Source organism: Ixodes scapularis, unplaced genomic scaffold (genome assembly GCF_016920785.2).
Source record: "Ixodes scapularis isolate PalLabHiFi unplaced genomic scaffold, ASM1692078v2 PGA_scaffold0__279_contigs__length_252992795, whole genome shotgun sequence".
Classification (NCBI taxonomy): Eukaryota; Metazoa; Arthropoda; class Arachnida; order Ixodida; family Ixodidae; genus Ixodes; species Ixodes scapularis.
The window spans coordinates 212,612,285-212,638,625 of record NW_024609835.1 but is presented as its reverse complement, the minus strand read 5'-3'; the positions used below and the strand labels follow the sequence as shown (position 1 = coordinate 212,638,625).

Here is a 26,341-nt window from a genome sequence, read left to right as displayed (position 1 = left end):
GAGCAAACCGGCTGCCAGTATAGACAGACCCGGAGCCATAGCGGTGCCGGTATCTCCAGTTATGGAGAACGCAAAACCAAACTAGCTGCATGTATAATAACAATAAATTATGGTGGTGTCATACCAGGACTGTACAAGCAGCAGGTTTGTTTCTTGTACGTTTTTCCAATAGGGATATGGTTTAAGGGCTTGGGGTACGTGCCATTGGTAAAGTCCTCCGCATTCACATAAATTCGTTGAAGGGCTTCCCGCTGATCCGTGGAAACAGGAGGAGAGAGCCAAGGGCGACCCGTGTTGTCCGTAGGAAGCGTTTCTTCGAGGTCTTTGTCCAGGCATCTTTAGACTTTGATGTTGGTAATTCAGAGGCGGAAACGCTGCAGCGGTTGTGTCCTATGAGCGCGAGTTCGAAATATCAGCTCCATTACTCGTTTGCAGGGCATGCCTTTTCAGAAACACAGAAAATGTCTCGTTTAGGCGATGTACCTCTTGACGGATCGATGCATTTTCCGCTTTCAATAGCGCACAACGGTTAGCCAGTTCTTCGAGCACTGTTTGAATGTATTGTTACGTTTTTAATTTACAAGAGGACGTCCATAGCCAAATTAGCCCAGATTAGAAGTGTCACGCGCCGTCTGCACGCGCTTCGTCGTCGTCCTCGGTGAGTTCTAGCTCGCGCCTCGGCAGCACCGCTCCACTATTTCCTTTCTGAGTTTTTTAGTGATCTTTCTTCGTAGGTTGGTTCATTCTGTTTAACATCCTCGCCATGTTCCATTAAAGATAGTTCTTTTTGCAGGTGTCGTCGCCAACGCTCATCGCGACAGTTCCTCCGCAACACCAAAATCCAGCACATTGGCGCTTTTTGAAGTTGATGCCCGGAAACTTGTCACTTGGGCGCCGCTGGCTCCTGTTCTGGTCACCCCTGGTGACATGTCTGATCAGAACTATGTTCCCGGCAAATATCATATCGCTGCAAAGTACCACTGCACACTTGCGCATTTTTAAAACCAACACCGAAATTGATATGTGCCGGTAAGGCCAAAGTCCAGGAGAAGATGGAACGTTATGTTAACGTTGCTGCTCATGACCTCATCCGCCGAATGTCCAGAACAACAGTCAGAAAAACATTGAAGTCCGGCGCGCTTACGCGCCTCGATGTCTTGAAGCTTTGGGAAGCAAATGTGGCCATAGACCAACGTTCGTGGCGGTTCCGGCATGAATATTTGCGGCTTCAGGCAATCCAGCCGCCATCCGTCGGCTCCATGAGATGCCGGCGCAGACCACATTGCAGAGGATGTTCTTCCCGAGAAAAGGCTTTCCCGGTAACTTGAGGCGTCATGCCAGAAATCCCACTTCTGACACCAAATGTTACGTTTTTAATTTACAATAGGACGTCCATAGCCAAATTAGCCCAGATTAAAAGTTTCACGCGCCGTCTGCACGCGCTTCGTCGTCGTCCTCGGTGGGTTCTAGCACGCGCCTTGACAGCACCGCTACAGTATGTTACAGCGAAGCTGTTACGTGCTAGGGTTAGGGAAAAAAAGGCGTCCGAGGTTGTTAAATAATTGACCGTTTAAACGGCGCTCCTTCGTTCCGATTGGTCGCGGCAAAGATAAAAACAAAAAAAAAATATGAAGCAACCCACGTGAGCTAGCCTTCCTTGGTGATATTAGATAGTGAGGTCCTGATCCCTTGTTATCATCTACGGTCACCGACTGATCTAAGCTAAGAGTACGCTGTAACGAGGCTGAGGGCAGAACGCGCAGATATAACCTTTGATTTCGCTACCGCGATGCTGATAAAAAGACTTGGGCTCGATCGCGAAAGCTGTCCTTGACGTGTGCCTTGAAAAATTGGGCTTAGAGCTTGCGCATAATTGACCATAATGCAATGATCACTTTAGTCCCTAAAAATTAAAAAAAAGACCAGTAAACAACGAAGTCGTTTGCGTGCCTTCATTGCAATCGTATGTAGATCATGTAGATGTTACATACTTGTCGTAAAGTTGTCGTAAAGATAACAGCTTCGCTGGTCCTCCATCTTCAGGTAAAGTGGATGACTTGGCGTCGTTGTTGGCGCAATCCCAAGGATAACGCTTGATATAAGGAAGGTGTAACCACTAGCTAGAAGTAGTATAGATTTCATAGTTCACCATTATGTCTTTACTTTTTTAGCAACCGTGAAGGAACAAGATGAACGCTACACGAAATGAAGACTTTAATATAACTATAACCGATTGGCAAAAACAAAATAATTAGAACATTTATGAATATATTTATTTACTATATTTTATGCGCTCATGAAGATCCTTTGCCATGATGCAGATAAAAGATTAGCGAGAAACCATTTAAAAGTACGTTACTTGAGATCGAGAACCCTTATATCGGCAGTAAGGAGGCTTTTACATTGCACTGGAAAGATGAGATCGGCCAGCACCTTTTTCCAGCACACGACCTCCAGCACGCGCTCGCTGCTTTTCGTCGTGCTTCGGCTGCGCCTGCACGCTCCAGGCTCAGGAACCCCCGAAGCGTTATCGCAGGTAGCGAGAGTACGATGTTGGAGGGATGCCCTGATCTTATTTCTGCCGTTCTCACTTTCAGAATAAGTGTATTAACGTTTCACTTGGATCATAGAATTCTTTTGTATGATTGTATCACCAAAATTTAAAAGAAAATTTAAAACAAATCTAGGATCTTGAACATGCATAGCAATCAAACACATTAACGATGAATTTGCAGGAATATTTTCGTCGTGTTTTATTCAAGTTGGGTAAGTGCGTGGTTTCAAAAGTCTCGTAAATGGGTTTTGAACAGGACATCAAATACCGTGATAATAAAAATGAACTTAATCATCGCTTGAGCTGTACGTTTGCTACAGTTACATAAAACAAAAACAAATTTGAGCAGGGAGAGAATTTGCAAATACAGCTCAATTGCGCTGCAGGCAGATGTGAACGCTCATTATTATGCAGACTCCCCAAAGCCCGTAGAGAGACACTAATTTCAATAGTATTTTATATGAATAAAGTTGCTTTCATAACTTGCGACCCTAACGTTTGGTATAGTAAAAAAATAAAGAATAATCTAAACATAATCTTTTTTAAAAGGCAGAAGACAACAGAAGTAATGTAAGATGCTTTGAGAGCAAGGAGCAACCAGCCTAGTTAAAGTTCACCAGGTCTGAAGTAATCTTGTTTCACTTCTTAAATCAAATTAAAGTAAGTTTAAAAATACTCATTTTTTGCACGCTGGGTGAGTCAAATTTAATAATTAAGCAAGAAAAAAAAAACTTGAGAAAGGACGCATACTCGAAGTTACGCATATCTGGATTACCAAGATATGCGAATACGAAAGAGAGAAAGCATGCTTTCCTTAAAGGGATCTTAAAAATACCTTTAAGTTAAATATAAATAAATAAAAGTTTTGATGTAGGCACTTTAGAAATTGTCTAACATTTTCTTTCGATATTATTATTAAAAACGTAATAATCCACAAAAAAGTTCCCAGTAGCCGATTCACACGACGGACCGAATCGCGATTTTCATCCGCGGACCTTGTACCACGTGACCGGCACGTCACTAATTCCTGCGATCCGCGCCTCGTCCGCGGACGCGCGGACTGATAAAGTCGAGCGCCTTCTTCACTTGCGGACGTTTGGCGGAAGATTGACTTGGAAAGCATTTAGTCTTGCAACGGTGTATGGTTTTCTTGGTTTTTTGCTTCTGGGCGTGCAAAACAAAAATGGCGCATCGTTGTGTTTTGCGTGTTCGTTGGTTCATTTTGTCGCGGGATTCTTGGTTCCGCGCGTGAAAGAAACTTCAGAAACTTTGTCCGGCTGACGAAAAGCAGGTTCCGGTACTTCTCTGTGTCCGTGTTAGGAAGCTCCCATCAAAACTCGTCTAGCACGCCGCGATAATTCTTGCACGTCCAACCTGGATTTCGCCGAGCAAGACGTTCTTGTGGATGTGGCGTGTTTGAGTGTTGTACACGAGCGCGGAGTGCGTGAAGGCATCTCCAACCGCCCCTCAGCGAGCCCAGAACTTCGTCCTGTCTACGCCGAAGCTTTCCCGACCAGGATCATGCCTGGGTCACTGTCATGCTTTGGGCTAGTAAAGCGCTTCGCGCGAAGCCTGTCCCGATGTTTTGTCGCGATATGTACGTAACAGCGGCGTACGATCCTTTATCATGGTAACAAACGTCAATTTCTCTCTTGGACAACGGTGGCACGGTGGAATGTTGGAGTTTCACGTCACTGTGGGGTGGCGAACAGGTTCGGTCCGTCCTCGCTGGCGTCCGCTCGTCGTCTTCCTCGTGTGGATGCGCTTGAGAGACGGACGAATCGCGGACATGTCTTCACGTGATCAATCCGTCCGCGGATCAGTCCGTCGTGTGAATCGACCTTAAGCAGCACCGCCGTTTGCGGCGCGCCCAGTGCACGAGAACGCGAGAGCGCAGCAAAGAAAACTTGCTAAAGTGACGTCATCTGTGGGGTCGGATGACCTTTCATCACCAACTAAGCTGGCTCGGGGATGCTGACGATGACGTTATGAACTTTTGAACAGGTAACAATTGGCAGAAAGGCTTGCCGGACAACCTGCGGCAATCAACAGTCGATTTGTTTAAAGAACATAAGTGCAGTGTGCGTTTACCTGTGCCCAGGCTAAGTGCGATGACATGATTCACTGGGACAAAGAGCTATACGGCTTGCAGGGTCACCTGCTCTTTGCGCACCTCGCGCGCTAGTTTTCCCGCCGAATTCGTCCAGGTGCGTTTGTATACCGCCGACCTAAACCAACTGCAACATGTACTTGGCTGCCTCGTCATCGCGCATTCCCCTTGTGTTCGATGGGTTGCCCTTTGAGCTGCGTGTCCCTCCCTGCGTTCCCATGCGCCCAAAGACGCTTTTTGACACACTTACTTGCCGCATAGAAGTTCGCTCCTATATCAGATTTCTTGAAAAGTGCTTGTCAGGAGCGAAAGTTTTGTATAGCATTTCAGATTTTAAGTTATTGAGAGGTATTTTGTTTTGGAATACCTGTGGGCCAGTTATCTTAGCTATACTTTATTTCACCATAAATGAAAGCACAAACAAAGTCTGGAACACCTACAGATGCAGAAATAAATGTCAGTTGCAGCTAATTCTATATGGTTCATTGCTTCTGCAGGTGAGTGGACACGGTCGAAAAAATTGCGAACGTCGTGACGCTGCGCCTTTTTGGCCGCTTGGTTGACTGCATTATTCTGGTTTTTTTCGGCAGCGCTGTAACTTAGTGCAAATGAAAGTACAAGCATAGGCGTAAATGTCTCATAATATTTATAAATTAGGGGAGGAGGGTGTTTGTGTTATAATTCTATAGACGCAACTAAGGTTACGCTTCAGCTCGCCGTTTATAATGTGACAATCTTGGACGAGCATTTGGACTGAAGCTAGAAAGGATGTCGTTACCCTTCTCAAAAACGCAGTAGACTAGAAAGCATTTAATCTTGCTTTTAAACAACAGTTCGTGGGCCACATGAGGTGCACTTTAGGTTTACTAACTATAACCAAAAAATATACTTCCAGCATGCACAATCGCAGATGACATGAGCGCACGGCTTTGTAGTGCTGCAAGGCTATCTATTATAAGAGCGCTGTACCCATATCCAGTCAATACGAGCAGTTAGATTGTTGTCTTTACTCCCCGCTTGAACAGCTCTTGCTCAGTTAGTGCTGATATCAGTACCGAATGTAGGGGCACTCCGTGACAAAATGCAAAGTCAATAGTGGCTGAAGCCACCAGGTTAGCAGATTGAGCAAGCAGGGTTAGGGATTTTATTATCACGTTGACGGTATAAACAAGAATAAGCGTCTTTTTTTTATTTTAGTGAGCTGTTGGTGTTGAATCAGCAATTGTTTGCCGAACATGTAGGGAGTAATGCCAAAATTGAAGAGCCGCAAAACAGTCATTCCTGCACAAAAAAATCCTCCGCGATTCTTCGCCTCAGTCGCCAGACAAAAAAGGCGCAAGAATGGCACGACGAAAACAAAATGTACACTAACAGGAAAAAAGAGCAACAAAGAACATACTCCCGATATTTATAATATGTTATGTAGTATCATGAAATCTTTCTGCGTTTCTTGCTTACTAAACAAACAAAACTTGTATATGCGTCGCGAATGAGAATTGATGAGACGACGAATGACTGAAGGAAACTAGACGTCTATTGGGGCAAACTTGTGCCCAAAACAAAATGAAAGAAGGCTTGCGTAGCAGGCGTCGACGGCGGCGTAATGGCAGGATCGAGCGCTGGGGCGCGACTCTTGTACGGTGCGGCTCAGCTTCTTTTACGTCTTCCTAGGAGCCTATAATATTCTACCTCTATCCTTCTCGAATAATGCATTCTGAACATGAACAAGCGAGATGGTTCTCGAATGTGCTGCTCACATAAAGAAAGTTAAAAGGACGTGCAGGGCCGGGAAATTGAACCCGAGCCATCTGCGTATGAGCCCAGCGCGCTGCCGACGCGGCTAAGTAATTTTTTTTTATCGACTGTTTGAAAAAGCAAGAAAACAATGTTAAAACCACCTACACGGTAGATAGTACGCGTGCATAGACTATTTTAAGTTATCCAGGACATCTCGAGTTGTCATTTAGTCAGAGGGGCACTCTAAAGAGAAATAGAAAGATTTTCGTTTGCAGACAGATTCTATCAAATGCAATCTTACTGGGCGCACGTCCCCATCGGCATGTCTAACAGCCGTTCCGCTTCGCCATATTGTCACCGATAACAAGTGACGAGGCGACGAACACTGAAGTAAACTAAACGTTTAATGGGGAGAACTTGTGCCCAAATTAATAAAAGGAAAAGGAAACATAAGAAAGCAGGAGAGCGTCGCGGGCGTGGATGTCGGCGAAACCGCAGGATCGAGCGCTGGAACGAGACTGAGTCCGGTTCGCCACGCGGCGCCCCTTATGTACATACATGCGTGAGCTTCTGGAATAATCGGCGTAGAATGTTCAACGCGTAGAACATTCGGACCTCGAACACGCCCAACATGATTCTCGAATCTACCAGAAAACTAAATTGCAGGAATAACAAAAGATGTGGCGCTCCCAGGAATCGAACCCTGGCTTTTCGTGTGGAAGCCAGGTACGATAACAGTTAGGCCACGGTTTGCGCTTCACACGAGGGCTTCGAATGACGTCAACCCCTTTCGAAGCAGCTGCAAACCTATTCTTTACCGGAACGCGCGTGAGGGTGTTCCCGATTGTTCACACGCTTACGACGCCAACGACACGAACATTTCCTTGGCAAGTGGTGGTATACAGCTTCGCAATAAAAACAGATGAAATATTGAGTAAAGATATCGACTGCACAGTTGCCTGTGTTTCAGGAGGGCGTCTTGAGAAGTCTGTCCTTTGTCCCTCTCCATGCCAGACTGACGAATTCCATAAACCACTGACTTGTGTTGCGCTAATTGTCATGAGTGCAAGAAAATAAACTCCGAATGGGTTACAAAAAAGGAATGCACGAACCGAAGGATTTCGTCCGATCCTCTTCGGAGTATTGACATCTAGATCATACAGACCGGCAAAAATTGACTGCTTTGCTGACTTATTTTAATGCTTATTGATAGGCATCACTACAGACGCTGTAATACGCTGCCATGGCTGAAGATGTTCTCTCAATACGCTGCTACACGGGACTGGCAACCACTTCGTTTGTTTATGAAACATTGTGCTAACTGCATTTTTAGACAGCCTTGATGCTAGTTGCAGCAACAATGAAATCAGCCGCTATACTCTGTGATTTGTCTTTTAGCTGTAGACGACAAGGTGATTTGTCTCTTAGCTGTGGAAGACAACAATAGCCAGCGCAGTACAACCGCTAACCTGGGGTATTTAACGTGCATCACGCAGTAGTGATTATATGAACGCCTGCCGGTACGGAGCTCATCCCAATCGAGACGGGCGGAAGCTGTATGGAACCCAGGAGGTTCTGCAGCTGAATGGTTCGCTCGCCACTCCGAGCTCAGACGCGCAGCGTGCGTGCTGTCTTGACCCACGATCACAAGACTCCGCAACCTTCTGAAAGCATAGCAGAAAAGAGAAAGAAGGAAAGATAACGCGTTATTAGCTTTTGCATGAAGCAACGTATAGAGTCAGTTAAGCACATGGCAATCAGTTCCTCCCAAAACAAAAGCGCACCACGAGAAAAAAACAGGTAATAATTGCGTGTGCTCTGTGGTCCATGTCGACCAGGTTCCCTAAATCCCCTCTTTAGGTTTGCGAGGGTGGCCACCCCCGCCTTCAAGCGTTTGCTTTCTGTCTGAGCCGCCACCTTTATGATTTACCGCTGATTAGGTCGGTGCCGCTTTTATTGTGAGCTTCGCACGTAAGGCTCGCAACATTTTACTTTTTGACGCCGGCGTTGGCGACGGGGGACGACAGCATATGGACAAATGTGTTGCTTAGCCCCTGTGCCGCCAACAAGGTAAAAGCAATAGCACGTCCCTCTGCAAACTGCGTCCACGGGGATAAATACAACAGGTGTCCTTCAAACCGCCTGAATTTGAAATTTGTTTCAAGGGTGGTTGGGTAAATCTTTAGCCGTAGCGGCTTGGCTTTGATTTTCGATCTGTCACCTCGAACGATGTAAGGGAAGGAAACAGCTTCCGCATCGGTAGAACGCCGTCCTTTGAATTCACCGACAACGTGATTTACGACTGTTTGGCGGAAATAAATTCAGGCCTAGTTTTGTCTGCTTTTTTCAAGAAGAGCTTTCTGGCACGTACCTTAACTAAGGCAATCAAAGAGCCGGAGTTGGATTTAGTCCATAAGGGCTTCCGAATTCTCCTGCCGAGAATCTGCGCCCGTGAGACCGCACCAATAAGTTCGCGCATTTCCTATTTGCCACATTCGGAGTTGATGAACTTTTTCGCACTTCTTGGAATTATTGCACTGCATGTGAATGCTTAGAGGAATTCGTCAGTCTCGTGGAAAGAGGGCCAAAAAACGGACTTCGCAAGACGCCCTCTAGCTAACGCGGGCAGCCAGAGCGCTCAATATCTTTACTCATTTCTTATTTCACTTTATAAGGAAATATATAATCACAAATATAATTTTTTTATCTTAAAGGACTTCTTAGTAAAAGAAAAGGGAAGTCACAGGTTTAACTTGGTCAGCCTGACCCACAACAGTCATGAATTCATCGATTAAATGAAGGTTTCGAAGATAAAAAAAAAAAAAATTAAATCGTTTTTCTCAAAACAAAACCTTTATTTTCTTTGTGAAAGATGGTATCCAGGAATAACAGTGGCTCATAAAAAACAGATATAATATAGTGTTTGTTTGTTGTTTATGTAACCGGAAATAAAACTAGATACTTTTAAGACTTCTGCTGTAACATTTTTTTTTATTTCCGTGAAATACATATTTTACTTCACGTCACTCACAAGTTGACGCAGTCACCACGCACAACTGAAAAGATTCAAGTTTCAATTGCAGGCATAAGAAAGAACTAAAGTATTTTCTTTCCAGGTTTTTCAATAAAACAAATTCATATTCATACTTTGCACTAATAAAGTGCAAATCAAGTAGTACATATTTTGGGGGGTAATAGGTGTCAAATTTGGTACATTTTTACATCTTTTATTTATATGTATATAACTTGTTTTATCGTCTCATTTAATATTGTCTTTTTGTTTAATAAATTCAGTAATATTCAGCTTCCAAGTGATATTAATGTACCTAAATTATAATAAATAGGTCACACGCAGGAGCTCAACACACTTTTACAAAGTAACAAAAGTAACAGATTTAGACATTGTTCCAATTATCTAGAAATCTGGTACATTTGAATCGTTAACCTAAAGCTATTTATTCTTAAGGCCCGTTCACACAGTTGCGTTCGGAGCGACCACTACGCTTACGAACGAATGCAACCGGTTGGAACGACGAGTTGCCATAGCAACGAAGCGCCAAACGGACGTTTCGTTCATGTTCGTTCGCAACGCAAGGAGTTGAGCCGGGCTGAACTTTTTCGTTACATTCGGGAACGACGGGAGCGACAGACCAATCACAGGTCGAAGAGAGCTCGGTCAAGCGTGTTGCATGCCGGTCGTCTCGGGCTCCTTCGATCTGCAAACATGGCGTCGGTGGTGATCGTCGACGAGGACGGCGTGGCTCATCGTTCCCCGTAAAAGCGCTATCCTTGACTGTGAATTTTCCTCGTGTGTCGTTATGATAACCCAGCACGCAATAAAAGGGAAGATCCACCTACTCGTGCGGCGATCTCGTGGCGGCACTCTCAAGACAGCAGAAACGCCCGTGCCGTCATGTTCGTTTACTTCGATTACAGTGGTGCTTTCTTAGCATTTGTGTTCTCGAACATCGCCCGGATTTCTTTTTTTGGCGCATTCCTTGCGTGTGCTCAAGTTCAAGGTATTACGGGTGCGTACCGTATAAAGGATGCAAATTTTCACGCGTTTTCATCGCCCGAAAAAGGTGATTATTGTTAGCAATCCTGAACTCTCGCATCATCTGTCAAATTATATTTCTACGTTGCTCTATCGTTGCTAAGATTAAATCGCCTTTTATAATTGTAGAAAAGGCGTGTTGCGAGATTTGTACTGTTGGAAAAGTCCTATATTAAAGTCGTGATCGTGCAAGATGGCGTACTGCATCTATTTCTTTTTTTTTAAGGCAATACCCTGCAAGCGTATCATGAAAAAAAAAAAGAGTAATAAAGCTTGAGGTCATAGAAGACGGTCTGTCTATTTTTTGTTACGCAAGCGAGTGGCAGCGCGTCCCCTTCTTCTTGGAGGCACCGCTGAAACATCTGACGGTGGCGGAGAGGCGGTCGCCGTGCTGCCGACCGGCTGCGCTTCTTGCAGTGGTAGAAGGAGTGTACGCGCGGCGCAGAGCGATCGTTCCGGTCGCTCCGGTCCCAGCGGACCCAGTCGCGGATAACGGGTTCGTTTCAGATGTCTAAACCAGCCTTTACACAGCTATTGTAGGCGCACAGCAGATCTTCGTGACTGTACCCCGTGGCCGAAACCTCCGGCTGCTCCGGTGAGGACCTAGCATCGGGCACGAAACCGTCCACCATGCTTGTAAGCGTAGCTGGGTTGCTTCCTATTGGCTAGGAGCAAGAGCTAAAGCTCGGTTCTCATTGGCTGTTGATTCGTGTGGTTGCATGCGGTGGCATGTGTGTGTACACGTCGCGCACAGTTGTCGTCGAAGTCGGAGCGGTTGCATTCGTTCGTAAGCATAGTGGTCGCTCCGAACGCAAATGTGTGAACGGGCCTCTAGTGTCACGAAACCTTTCTCATGCAGTATTTTTGGAAGTAACAAAATGGCGAGCAGTCAAACCTGCGATTTCCGCCATTCGAAGAAACGCCATTTTTCGCCTTTGTCGCTTCAATAGTCATTAACGTATAAAGAAAAAATTCGCACAACTTGCCGCTTGCCCTCCTCTTGCATTTCATTAATGCACCGAAACATATATTTAAAAAAAGCTAACCCGATATTGTGTTTCAATTGAGATGAAAGCACTTATTACGAAATTGTGCATTTCTTGCAGTCAGCGTATAATAGCGGTTATCCTTTGATGCCATTGTGAATATATTTGTTTCACGTTTTGGCATTGCGGTCAGTAAAAATAACTAGACTCGAGTTTGTGCAACTGCAATATCTGAAATAGTATTAAATAACAACAAATATCTGATTCTGCCCCGACCCCAGGGCCAAAACTAGACAGTTAGTGGGGCGAAAGGATACACTGTCTAGACTCCAGAAAAAAGCCCTTGAGTCTACTTTTCCGCAAAAGACTCGGAGAGCCAATCACCGCAGCTGACGGAGGCAGCTCAGCGAATGACGATGCCGAAACATTTGTTTAGACCAAAAAAACGCAGTCTGAGTTGGGACATCACTCAATGCAAAACGTCACGCTTGCATTGCTTAATGTCACAACTCAGACAGCGTTTTTTTTTGTTTTTTTTTTGTCTAAACATTTGTTTTGGCACCGTCATTCGCTGAGCTGCCTCCGTAAGTTACGGTGATTGGCTCTCCAAGTGTTGAGCGGGAAAGTAGACGCACGGGCTTTTTTTTTAGAGTGTAAAGAAAGGGCAGCTTAATTTTTTCACTCGACATCTGAAGTATGCTGCGGGTCCCTGGATCTCCATGCAATATTCGTAAGCTCACCTCCCGCAAGCAGTGCACTGGATCTACAGATAATTGGACGCCGTTTTTCCTCGTAGTTCCTTCCACACCTGGCATTGCGAGTCACATGGGTGCTCATTGCGCGCTTGTTCAGAAAGCTTTCACTTTGCAGGAACGCACACTGAGTGCACGAAATGGCTGCAGACTATCTCTTTGACTCTGGACAATTTGGCGCCTTTGTTTCATCTGTTTCATAGTAGGTGATACAATTTGTTCACCATTTTGCGCTAGCCAAAAAATATACTTCTTTATACACGCAATATGCCCGACGAGCCTTTTTTTTATGCTGTTCGGAATGCACTTGTAATTTCTATTCTGGCCGTCATAAATCATTTGCTTCTTACAGAAGTTATGATGTATTTCGGTTCTATGTAGTGCAGGCTTAGGTAGTTACTGCATGCAGTTATGCTCCTCAGTTGCACCACGAATAGACTGAGGCTGCTCATGCACAATTTCATTGGCTCTATTCATATAATTAAGTGAAAAGAAAGCGTTAGCTGTTTTTGTTTTGGACGGCCAGGCCATCCTCGATAATGAGAAAATAATGATATAATAATGAAATGAGAACTCGAGAGCAAAATACCGCGAATATCAATTTATACCTGTAGATAGCGATATTTGTGCATTCGTCTCCTTAAGTATACTTTTATATGAACAGTTTTACCGCCATAGCAATAAAACCCGTGTTGTGTTCTTATTAAAATTTCTGGTCGTACTTCACTTCCGGCGCGACGTTCGCTGAGTTTTCACTGCTGACGGTGCCGTCCGAACAGCCACAGGCAGCAGAAGCGACGATCCCCCGACCCTCGCGTGTCCTCGGGCACCTTCTCGCGGGCGCTTCCAGCGGAGCGAACTGATTAGGATAAACCTGTTCTTCACGTCATCGAAGGCATGGAAGCGCAGCACATGAGGTCGGCTCCATTGGCCGCCGTCGTGATCCCCTCCCTCCCCTGCCGAAGCCCTTTGGACACAGTCGCCCAACAGCAGCTTCAGAGCGAACACGGAACAACTTGGAGGAGGCATCATGTCTTGACCGTCGAAAGAATGACAAAACAAAACAAAAAAAAAATGTTACAGCTTCTCAGATCGATTTTAATATTTCTACACCCCACGCTTAGGAAAGGTCGTTCGAAAGGCCGCCATCGTGATTTAGGCCGTGGAAACAATGGTATCTCGAGCCGAAATCTACTCTGTTGGCATTGGCAAGCAAGTGGTGATGTCACCGCAACACTGCGTAAACCAGTGCTCCACTCCAGCCATACAAGGACTAGTCCCTCCCAGGTGCCAAATTTCCAGGCATGTGCCATGGTCGTAGGTGTACGGTGGTGTTTTTGAAGTGCCGGCGGTGTGGAACATGCTCTACCGGTAACGACCTAAAGATGGCCGGGTGGATGTCGCGGATGTCCAATAGTGGGACTTCAAAAAGATGCAGTCTCTCGCAGGGTTGGTCCGCCGTGAAGACCGTGACTAAAATGGGACACAGTTTTACCCAGCCCAGAGTCACGATCAGAACGTTTAGACCACAACATTCCCCTCACCCCCCTAAAAAAAAGAGAAGGAAGAGTAGGAACGGTAGAAACTCTAATCAACAAAGCAATTATTACCAGTACATTATGAAGAAACATGAGAGACGAAAAACATATGAGATTACAATACTCGGACATGATATGTAGGAACTTTATAAATTCTATAATTAGAGTTATTTAAACAATTACCAATTCAAACTACACAGACTTTTCAAACTGTATATACATTCGGAAAAAAAGCTATACTGAATATGAAACACCCAACAATATTTCTATCAAAACTAAAATTTCTTCCCGAAATTAACAATATGCATCATTTAGACATTGTCAAACTTCCGAACATTAAATTTTCTAAGCCGTACCTGGCCAGTTCTCGGCGTTCTCGGCAAGAGCATCGCGGCGAAGGTGGTAGAGCATTTTCGCTTGCCGGAACCCTTGTAAGGGCGGCTTTCGAAAACTGCATTTCATCTAAACAGAAATCAAAGGTAATGTTACTGGCAGAACGTGGACCGCTAATGTCCTGATTATCAGTAGACTGGACTACTGGGTCTAGTGCCACGGCTCTTGAAGTCGTATACTTAACTGGAACCTACAGGTCAAGGAAGACGGGAAAAGGCTCTGGGGTTATATGAACTGTCGAATTATTCGAAGAAGGACGCCGAAGTATTCTTGCTGCTGCAGACGGTTTCCCTAGCAAAAGGGTGGTAGTCAGCTCATACGCACCCTAAGATACCAAGACGCCATAAAAACTGAATATCACGTTTTTGTGCAAAATGTTTCCGTTTTTAGAACCGCATCTCCCCTCACCAAAGTAAAGATGCTTGATTTTGTGCAATGATCCTGCAGTAGTTTACCGCAGGACACACATAAAGCCCTGTTTTTTTCTTGTTTTTTTTTACAGTAGCGTGTTGCGTGTCCAATTTCTGAGGACATGAGCGCTGCGCTAACGTTTGGCTGGCACTCGTGTCCTCAGTCAGTAAGAACCAGACCTCTACGTAACGCGTTACAAGTAATGGATTACTGGTAATCGATTACAATTTTACATTTTGCTGTAAGTTTGTAACGCTTCAATTACTTCCTCTAAGGAGTAACGACTCTTGTAATTGAATTACTTTTTTGCCATAATCGATTACAAAATTACGCAATAAAATTTTCCTCAATTTCTTTTTTTTTTCCTTGGCGGGGAGGAGGGGGGGGGGGCAGGAAGGGGGGCGGGGGGGTTAGGAAAGGGGGGGGGGGTTAGATGTGCTGGAGCCACTGAACTCTGGGAACAATAATTTTTTTTTTTTCGAAATTAGTATGCGCGGGATTCTGAGAATTATAAGGCCACTTACATATGCTTCGTTTCCCGGGTACATTTTAGTTCTTTTTTTTTTTTTTGGTACACCGGAGACTACGTTTGGCTATGAAAAATGACCTTATCCAGCCTCTTGTGAGTAATGTATTCAAACAGTGTTATTTTTACTTTTATTTTTTTTTTCACGAGAGTGATTGGGTGTGTTCGCGTCACTCACTCAGCTCTAAGGAAAAACGGTCGATGCTTTCTCTTTTTTGTCGGAACAATTGAGCGCGAGACAACAAGGATTATGCTACCGTAATAAAAAAAAAGTTACATGAAAATAACGTGGGAAGTAATCGATTAGTTTTTGAGGCTATAATTGGTAATTTTAATCGGTTACTTTTTACAGTGAAATAATTGTAATTGTAATCGGTTACTCTTTAAAGTGAAGTATTTGGAATTGTAATCTTTTACTTTTTCAGTAACGTGTACAAGTCTGACTAAGAACAGGAGTTTCGGACGAGCGCTGACGCTGTGGTCAAGTGACGTTTTTGGTCACTATGCTGCGAAACTGGCAAATTGCTATTTGTCGGTTTCGACCTAAACTGATTTAACCTAACCTACCCTAACCTAACGTACACTAACCTAACCTAACGTACCCTAGCCTATCCTAACCTCACCTAAACCTACATAACCTAACCTAATTTAACCTAACCTAACCTAAGATAACCTAGCCTAACCTAACCTAACCTAAACGACAACAGTTAGGTGCCAGCCATATACCACAGTCTGTGTTAAAAAATGAATGATAAAAATCTCTTAATATGCTCATCACTGTGATGCATTATATTACTACTTCTTCACACCATCAGTGCATCTATTTAGGCTATTCTTATCACAACTCTCAAGCTGTTGCTCAATTTGAGGTGTTATCCTTCTCAGTCAGCTAAATAACAAAACCCCTCTATTTAATTCAATTGCGGGATGATCTCATCATATGTATTGTGAACGTTTCTTCGATGGTGTCCAAGCAACTCTAGCTATCAATCGATCTCCCCTCTTTTTCTCGCGACGGATTACGCAACCTTAATAAAATCTCAAAACACCACATTGCACGCTTCAAATTTCCTTCGCCAAATAATGATAATGCGGGGGTTTTCTGTTGTTCCATCTCCCATTGAATAGCTATGACAGTCGCCACAGACGTCCACCCTTGGCCATTTTTTTAGCTATATCTGCCCTCCCGGAAATTTCATGCAGTTTCCTTCATAAACATTAATCGTCCGTGGCTTGTGCTTTTGACGCGTGATGAACTGATATAAATCCCAGGTTGCGTCCTTCCTTGATGAGGGCATCCAACAGTGTGTTTCACTTCACAATAACTGCGCATATTTTGTGATATCGTCAGGAGATTAACTTTGAAATTTTATGTGCATTAACATGGGTATGATTACTATCTTCGTTTAATAAAGAGTCCATCAAAATTTCAATATATATATATATATATTAATCAATAATAATTCTAATTCTTCAATATATTTATCAATAATCAATTATAATAATATGTAAGGTTTTTTATAAATATCTACCTGATATACGAGCATCAATTAATTCGATCACCCTAGGGTCTACGAACCAACGGTTGGTGTTTCATCGTGTCGGCATGCTGTGATCTTACGCTGAAGAGGCAAGGATTTATAGCGCCCGCTCTTTCTATGGCAGGTTTTATTCTCGAAATAAAATCCTGTAATTCCAGTCTCAAAAGCCTTTCTTCTGCGATCATGAACTATAAAACATACTAATATATATAGGTCTACATGACACTGTGAAGCGGCGTCCTACGAACTCCCTATTTTTGGGAGAAACCCAAAAGGCGCCATAACTACATATTGCATCGGTGGAATAGAAGGGGGATCTTGTGCAAACATATTTGCACTGTGAATGCAAAAATACTAAGTATAACATGTATTTGTATTGGTGTGAACACTCTCTTGGTTTCCGGCGTCAGACAAATGCGAATTGGATTAGTTCGTATCAGGACGATGCGAATTGACGTATGGAGAGGATCCGACGTTTCTCTGCTTTTGTCTTGTAAACAAACAGTGCTTGATATACTTCCAGTGTCAGCTGACCAAACTTTCTTGAGCCAACAACACGGACAGATTCGGGGAGCGGAGTCAATAAGGAATCACAAAGCTTACGCTTGGAGAAGAAATATCACATCGCTGTAAGAGCTAGGGCAGCTTTTACAACTCCACAAGTCAATTACGTGAGCAGAGAAGGTTGCCAAAGAGGTTAACATAAGGTATATATTATATCCGCTCTTTATCTCTACCATCTAACCTTCTTTATTGCTGCACTGAAGAAAATGCGCGTGCTTTGTTCACCCCTCCTCGACACAAGGACTTCAGGGAAGTAACGAATTTATTGCAAAACCCTAAGTCAGCTCTAAGAGGGCAGTTGAACCATTCGTGGTTATAAATAAACAATTATTCCCTGTATCGCTTCGTTTATGGTGGTAGGATCTAGGCCTGGGCCAGTGCAACACCATCTAGAGAATCGAAGCCTCCGCACTTGAATTTTGCCGTCATCAAAGTTAGATCGAGCGCAGACATTGATTGGACCCGAGTAATCTGTCAGCATTCGTTTGGCGTTCGGGAACATTGAAAGTGTCAAAGGACGCGCAGTGTGGGGCTTCGGGCCAGTTGTTGAGTTGGTGCCTTCCGAGTATGACGAAGTTTCGGGAAGGAAGAGAAGATCGTTCGGAGACTTTGCTTGTCCTAGGCTTCGTTGCCCAGTGTTGTTTTTATCAGATTCATAATAAGCATTGTATTAAATTCATAAAAAGTCCTCGTAGATCAAAGCTCACGAAATGTATCTAAAGAAACGCATTGGTATATGTAATAATAATCCGGTAAGGCGGCAAAGCAACATCTCTTAAAGCTGCTTGAAGTGGGAGCAAGATCACATTGTTGAACCTAACGTCAGCAGCATCCTTTTATGCGCCCTTTTGACCCCCTTAAAAAAAAAAAAAAAAAAAATACTTTGCTACAGATACCAATTTACGAGTAAAATGTTTTCTGAATAAAATAAGGGTTCTAAATGGGAGCAGTCATGGGTGAAAATCTCGATAACACTGTTTCTTACGCCTTTGGGGTGCAAGAAGTTTGTTGTGCGCCCTACTCGGAAAGGAAACTGAAGAACTGAGCGCGTGGTGTCCTTTTATTTCTGGTTTCCTAAGTCTCAAGTTAAAAAAAAAAGATTGTCACCAGCTCGACTGTTGTTTGTCCTAAGTCTCAAGTTAAAAAAAAGAGATTGTCACCAGTTCAATTGTTGTTTCAGTATTTGATCAATTAAATACTGCTGGTTTAATAGCTTACACGCAAGATGTGGCGAGTCCCGAAACCTCTTATTATTGCTTTTAGTCAGAGAGATTGCAGTATTAATAGCTAAGAGTACCAAAGAACGAATCCCGAAGCCACACGCGTGAGCATAATAAAAGCCTTGTCATTCCTAAGCGGACAGTGGCTGCACGTCTTTGCGGTAATATACGTATTTAGCGATGTTCATACTTCAGTTTTGATTAGCTACCATATTTTAGTGACTGTGTTGGTCTTCGATAACATATGCATAAAATATTATTATTAAATTAAAAAAAAAAAAACTTTTATTTTAAAGATCAACTTTTGTAAAAAAATGCTGTTTGTGTTGTTTGTAGTGAGGTTCGCGCATAATCAGCCACCAGATATGAATAGCTCCTCTTACACATATATTCGAGTGTTGAGGTGTAGAATATAGAAAGCTCTAAATTCATATTGCCAATTTCCAGGTTGCCTCCCTACTGAAAAAAAAACATTTGAAATTCAAACTGGTCGACCCGTTTGAATCAAACGTGATTATGGGACACGGGTACCCGTTCGAAACGGTACCCGTTCGAAACGGTACCGATTTGATACGAATGCCCGTTTGATACAGGTGCCCGCTTGATGCGGGTGCCCCTTCGACCTGGCACGTGACCACACGTTTGAATGTGCCATTCGAATTCGCTAGCCCTAAATGAGTATCGTCTGGGAGGTTGGTTATTTTAAACTTATTTAAGACGTCCCGAGACTCATAAACGTATTTATAACATGGAGAAAACACGTAGAACAAATGCGCTCGCGTAGGTGCTTGCAAATGGACGGGAAAACAGACACAAAGGATTGCTTTCAATTCTCCTCGAAGTTTATTACCTCTTCTGACGACAAGTACACAGGTGCAAGGGACTGTGAAAACGACAAACGAAGTTGCAACGGAAAACAAGCAGACAAAGAAACAAGCGACCGTCAACGCGCGCGCAGCCGGATCTTGCTATGCTTATCAGCGTGGAGCGTACCCTACCATCTCTCTTGTCACGTGACAGAGCCGACCAGAGACGAGGAAGGGGGCGACGGCGAGGTCAAGGAGCAAGACACCGGGACACCCCACCCTCTCCCTTGCAACCCTCTTCTCATGCATTTAAAAAAAAAAAAAGAACGACTTGCGGTTGGCTTTTTGTGGTAATGCAGTCAATGCTAAGGGAGAGGCTGCACGGGCCGCTGTACACGCGCTGTTCTTCTCTCTTGGAGTTGCCATTGCACGTCGCGTTTGCAGCCTCGGAAAGCAGGCGAAACAAGCGCATTTCAGCACGCACGCTGGAAATGGCATCGGCCATGAGCCCGGCTTGCGCCCGAGCCAAAAAAGCACCCAGCACGAGCTCGTAATTTGGCAGTTGCAACGGCGGGCGTGCTTTCGCAATGCTTGACGTTCTTGCAGGCACGTGTTCGCGCTACCTTCGCCGCGTCTTGAAATGAAGTGACACGGAAGCTAGAAGTACATTCTTTGATGCGGTCGCTTCTGCGAGAGAGATTCAAATTCAAAATTCAAATTCGTTTATTTTTGCCACAAACGGGACATTTGTGACAGGGGCGCTGGAGAAAAAGCTGCAGGTCTGCAGCTTGACGAGTCCCAGCGCCCCAGAACAAGGCAAGAGCGGCACCGGCACATACAGACAAAAAGAACGAATATGTGCACACATACATAGGCATACAGATATACAGAGGATAAACACGAGAAAAACAAAAAATTCAACTTCGCAATCAACAGTATACAAAAGAGTGGTGGTTACTTATTATAAAGCTTCTTGAATGGAACAATGACTAATGGAGTGCATTTCAATATCACGGGAAAACAGGGTGTTTAATAAAAGTGGTAACTGGTGGCGATATCTTTGTAGACCAGAATTTGTCCTTGAAAAGGGAATGCGCCAGGGGGGCCTACGTCACGATGGATATACAGACTCGTTTGCTGCTAGATTACCAAGATCTAAAGAAATGACATTATTTTCTCTTACGGATCATTGATAATTAGCTATCAGTCTATGTGCATGCAAATTGGTTATATCAATGACTTTGTGTTTTTCAAAAAGAGGAAGGGAATGATAGTCACGCGGAACATTTTCGATTATCCTGAGTGCCTTTTTCTGTAATAGGCGTAATTTGTTAATGTTGCCCTTTGTGGTCGAACCCCATATTAGGTGGGAGTAGCAGAGCACAGGGTAAAACAGAGCATTGTAAATTAGCTTTTTAATATTTACCGGAAGTATGTGCCTGAATTTATTCAGTATTCCGACAACTTTGCATAGCTTTTTACGAATATAGGCAACATGATTATTCCAGGACATGTGACAAGAAAATATTACTCCCAATGTCTTTATACTATCGACGCACTCTATCGCACAATCCGCCAAAAACAAATCGCGCGACAACCTAATGCGTGGTCCTGGACACTGAAATAAAATTGCCTTTGTTTTGGATGTGTTAATAACAAGGGAATTCATAACTACCCACGATTTTAAATTATTTAAAAAATAATTCGCTTTGAAAGTGAGCACCCCTTCCCTAGAATCAGAAAAAAATATGCTGCTCTCATCCACGTATATAATACATTTAGCAGACGTTTCAGTATTTACAATATCATTAACATAAGTGATAAACAATAATGGGCCTAGAATACTTCCCTGAGGGACCCTGGAACTAATGCGTTGCATAGAAGATATGTTATTATTAATTTGAACGTATTGGGAACGGTACTGTAAATAGGACGAAATGAGTGCTAATGGAACTCCTCATATACCATAACAATCTAATTTATCATAAAGAGTTCTGTGTTTTATCCGGTCAAATGCTTTACTGAAATCTACAAAGATTCCCAACGTTAAAAGTTTACTCTCGACATTTTCTAATATTGTCTCTTTTTTACTAATAAAGCAGTTTCTTTAGACCTACACCTTCTGAAACCGAATTGCGAGTCCGTCAACACAAAATATTTTTCAAAAAAAGGTTAATAGTCGAGAATATATTATCTTTTCTATTGGTTTCGAAAATACAGGAAGAATCGAGCTGAATAAGAAAATTGAGGCAAAAAAGATGGACAAAGTTTTAAAGTCCTGTCAAAAATATCGGCGCACCAACGTCACACGTTTACGTAAAAAAAAAATGTGTTAGTTTTAGTTGCAGTATAAGCGCACATCAGCGCACTTAAAATATAAATACAATTACTTGCATTATGCGGACGATCTAATATCAATGAACCGGCGCTCCCAGCCTTCCGGAAACGTTGGCTGCCCCGGCTCAAACAGCTAGGCGTGCCCAGGCCGCCGATCTGTACGTTCAATATCAAACGGGCTCCCGAGAGCCGTTTGGTTTAACCGGTACAGTTTGACGGTCACCGGTCACCCACTTGTGCAACATGTTCACCGGTTTGAGCAAACGTGCGACAACTTTGCCCAAACGGGTCGCCCATTTGCACCCGACAAGTGACCCGTTAGCCAAAGAAGTGAGCTGTTTGCCCAAATAGGTGACCGTTATGGCTCATACGGGGACCCCTTTGGCAAACTGGTGACCGGTATGGCTAAACTGTTACCGGTATGGACCCGTTTATTTTCATACAGGCGCCAAATGTTTTTTTTTTTCCGTAGGGCTGATAAAATTTAAAAACATCAAATACTTTTTTCTAGTTTTGACGAGGTGACTTAGAGTCGACTAGATCAGCAATACATGTGTGGCGGTCTAAAGACCCAACAGAAAACAAGAACATCGCCTACAAGCATCAGTGCGCCTTTGCACTAGAGAAAGGCCTCTGGGGCATGAACACGCGCGTCCCTAGACTGGCGCTCTGACCAACCCCCATTCCTATTCGAACTGATATCGGCGCTCAGTCAGCTAGTATAGCTCCGAATTCGAAATGTTGATTAAAAAGGTTTTTATAAGCAGTGTGGACGTTTACGTGTTTTCTGCGCTACACGTGGAACGACAATACTATCAAATGCTCCCCAGCTTGCACTAACACTGTATGAAGTTTTAAGTATAAACTTCCATATAAATAGGCTCATTATTACCATCTTCAACAAATATTGAGAGTGGTGTAGATACTTAGCTTTTTTGTTAGATTTTACCTGGCCAAAATGAAAACTTTAATTACATTACTTTGATTGAATGCTCACTTCCGTGCAGTGAAGTCGATGTAAGCACATAGATGATTAAGCAAAAAAAAAAACACCCTAGTAGGTTAAGGTGTTCTAATCTTTCTGATCGTTCCGTGATATTAGTATTCCACTCAGATAGCTAAATAAGCTAAATATGCCTCTCAGCCTGAACAAGATTTTCAGGAGTTGAATGTCCCCGCACGTTTCTTGAAACACAAATATTTCGTGCCAAAAAGTAAATTGTCACAGATTCATAGAAAAGTTATGTAGATGATAACACTTTTAATTAATAACTGATATAGGTATAATTAAACGTATTTCTGTATGCAGTGCTCCCTAAATAAAACGCCTTTAGTCAAAAAGCCCTATATACATTGGCTTACTCAAATATCGGTGGCATGATGCGAATGAATAATCAATCTTAAAGGACATCCCATAAAATTTGATTTGTGGGCTAAATTTTTTTGCGGATTTGGGAAAATATATTTTTATCATATATAGAGTGTTTCACAGTGATTTACAATTCCTCGTTTTTATTGTTTCCTTCAGCTATTTGAAGATCTGCGACCGACACTTGTTAAAAATAAGATGTGCGCGTCTAGATTTTGTTTGGGAATATTACCGCTCCTTCCGAAGAGCGCACGGATTATAGATTTCGTTTCTTGTGGGAATAGAACGCGCTGGTAAATACGCAGTGTATAAAATAATTACATAAATGACGAGGAGAGGGCGACACATAGTCGATATTTCTGAAATGCATCGTGCTCTAAGGGAACCATTTGCAAGCGGCAGGATTTTAAATTTTCTTAGCATTTCTTTATCAATTTATTTTTGGAAGTTGTTTTTGTTTCCGTAGGAGAACTAAGTCAGTTCATGTAAAGCACATACGAACGCGCTCTTACATACAGTGATAAAGGGTATACGGCGCTTGCACAGGTTCATAGTCAGGCTTGACATATTGTTCTGCTCGCGTTTTTCTGAGATTATTCTACTATAGACCAATGTTGCGGAGTTGCCACTCCGGAGTTGGAATGATTCCGGAATCATTCCGCATTTTCGCGACCCCGGAATGGAATGGGAATGGAATGGCGGCAACGGTGAGGGGAATGGAATGGGAATGGAATTAGATGCCTTTTGCCCGGAATGGAATGGGAATGGAATGGGCCAGGTTGTTCATGTTTTGTTTATTTTTTTATTTATTTTTTTACTTTCAGCGATATCGAGCCAGTTAGTCGGTTGTTCAGAAATAACATGAGCGGGAAACTGCGAACCCGCGTAAGACCCTAACAGACTTATACGCAAAAAAAAAATGCAATACAATAAACAAGCGTCAAAGCAAAGAACAGAGGGGGGAGGGGGGAGGCGGCGGTGGCGCCTTTCACCAGTAAAGTTCAACACAAATCGGAATGCGTCTGCGCCTGTAATATTGCACGGCTCAAGGGTACGTCATCAGCCGACGTGAACGTGACCCGCTGCTCTGGTGATCCGATACCCAGCAAGGAGGCCAGACGTGGCTTCGCTGTGCGGACCCAGACTTTGTACACCTGAGACTCGTCTCGAGCGCGCTGTTTATCGGAGAGCTCGCACCTGTGCCGGCCATCTCAAGTAGCCATCCACGAGGTCTCTGTTTGAATAATGCGAGGCTAAACTTGAAGACTGCCATTCATGTGCTTGAGGCGGAGAGTCGTCAGGAAGGACCGTCACAACAGGGAGGCCACCGTATCGATTTTTCAACCGTAACAGAAAATAAGACATGTGCTTCAGAATTCTTCAAGTGGTCAACTTTTCTCGAATGCTCCAAATGCTACTGCCTGCATGGTCTTCAACGAGGTCACCTACAACGAAAGTACGTATTCTCCTTTCATACAGCAGCGTGGGTAAAGTTTCATGTTCAACACCTTCAGATTCAAGAATATTAGTTCATTCCACCGTGACGTCATGGGATCAGTGCTGACAGGGGCGCCCTTTTTGGACGGGAAGTGTTGATGTTGGAATTTATTTAGAGGTCAAAGTCTTTTTGCATCACTGGTCAGTCAGACAGGATGCCAGGGAAGGGACCATGGTCAATCCTTGATGGAACGTTTTTTAAATCCATTGACTTGAGGACTCTTAGTCCGGAACCACTACCTTCAAGGCGAAGTGCCAAGCCTGCGGAAAAATTAATTTCGGGACAAAAGAAAAAAAAAACAAAAATCTTCCACTTCAAACTTAAAGCCTCAAAAAATTTAAAAAAATGTTTTGCATTATCAGTATTTATATTTCTGCCCTCCCTAAAATGTATTCTTGTATTTGTATTTCCAAAAACGTTTTTCCTCTTTTTAAATGTATTTCCGATACGTATCGCGATACATTTTTACAGATATATTTGAGACTTGAGGTATCAGTATCTTAGCAACTATTTTCCTCTATCCCAGTATTTGTGCTTCCAAATACATTTTTGAATATTTCTGCCCAACCCTGCAACGTAATGCAGCTGTCAAGTGACACTTTTATCATTTAGGAATTGTAGGAATGGAATGGAACGATTCAGCCATTCCAGGAGTGGGAATGGGCCCAGTGCCCCTTTTCCCAGGAGTTGAAAGGAATGGAATTATCGAAAACTCTAATTCCCCGGAATGGAATTGGAAAGGAATGGGGGTGCCCATTCCGCAACACTGCTATAGACCTTTATTCGCCTTTTGTAATGCACTGAAGCAGTCTTTTCTTGACATTTATTGAGTCCAGATCGACTCAGAGAACGAAGTGATCGGGAGGATATATAGGATCTTCGGCTGGTACTCTATTTATACACATACCGATCTATATTTCGACCCCTGGTGAGACGGCACTTGAGAAGTTGGGTCCTCGGCTGTCAGAATAGGCTCGGAAGACAACACCCGGCAGCACTGGAGAAGACAAATAGGAGCTAGATTGAGTGTAAACACCATACATATCATTGGTACAAACGGGCATCGCACGGAGGTTCATAAAACCACCGCGGACTCGAAGACTTGGCGGGAGGGCATAGGTCGACGGGACAGCGTCCGCGGAGGTTGCTGTGGGAACCGCCGTTGGAACGTCCGTTTTCTCCGCTTATGCGTTTGGGGTTCAAACGCCGGACCTTGTCTGTTTTGTCGACAACTGAGCCCTCTTCTTTCTTTTTCGGTTTTGTCAGCACCGAAACCGACGCTAAATAATGAAATCTCTTACTTGCGTTGTGATACAAGAAAAATATAGATTTCACACGCGAGTCCGCATACGGTTTATCGTCGTTGGAGTTTCTAGTTTTAAGACACGGTGCTTGGTGGTGTTTCCGGAAGTGACGTCAGGTGCATGAATCTCATAGAGCGGTTTTACGTGACGTACGTACTTCCGGCTCAAAATCTCGTGGGGCAACATGAATTAAGTTGAACTTTCGTTCTCTGTTTTCCTAGGTGCGGAGGTGGCATTTTTATGCTCGCTCCTGTTATTTTGCGTCGTGATTGCCTGCGTAAGCCTGGTACCAGAGAACAAAAAAATAAAATCCGCTGGTACTCGGTTTATATAGATACCAGTCGTTAATTGAACATCAGAAGGCCCGCGATCCGGAAGCCAATCCCTTTTGCACCAAAATGGCCACAATCGACGTCGCTGGTGCAACGTAGAAAGACAAGCAAAGAAGTAGGCATCGGTTATGGCGACTCCAAATAGGCCCAGGTCGTAATTTCTGAGGTCTGTAGTAGACAGAGACAGTCGCCATGCTTGAGTGCTTCATTAACGCCTAAAATGACGCCAAACTGAGCGCCCTCCCGCACAGTAATGCAGAGTAGCGGGTGGCTGCTTATCGACTTGGTGGAGCAAGTCTTCCAGGAGGT

General features: G+C 43.6%; 1 protein-coding gene across 1 annotated transcript in view; it reads left to right on the top strand.

Annotated features, from left to right (window-relative positions):
* Positions 1 to 26,341, top strand: part of LOC121047176 (cell adhesion molecule 2-like) — a 535,225-nt gene that overhangs the window by 256,611 nt on the left and 252,273 nt on the right. The gene's annotated exons all lie outside the window — the stretch shown is intronic.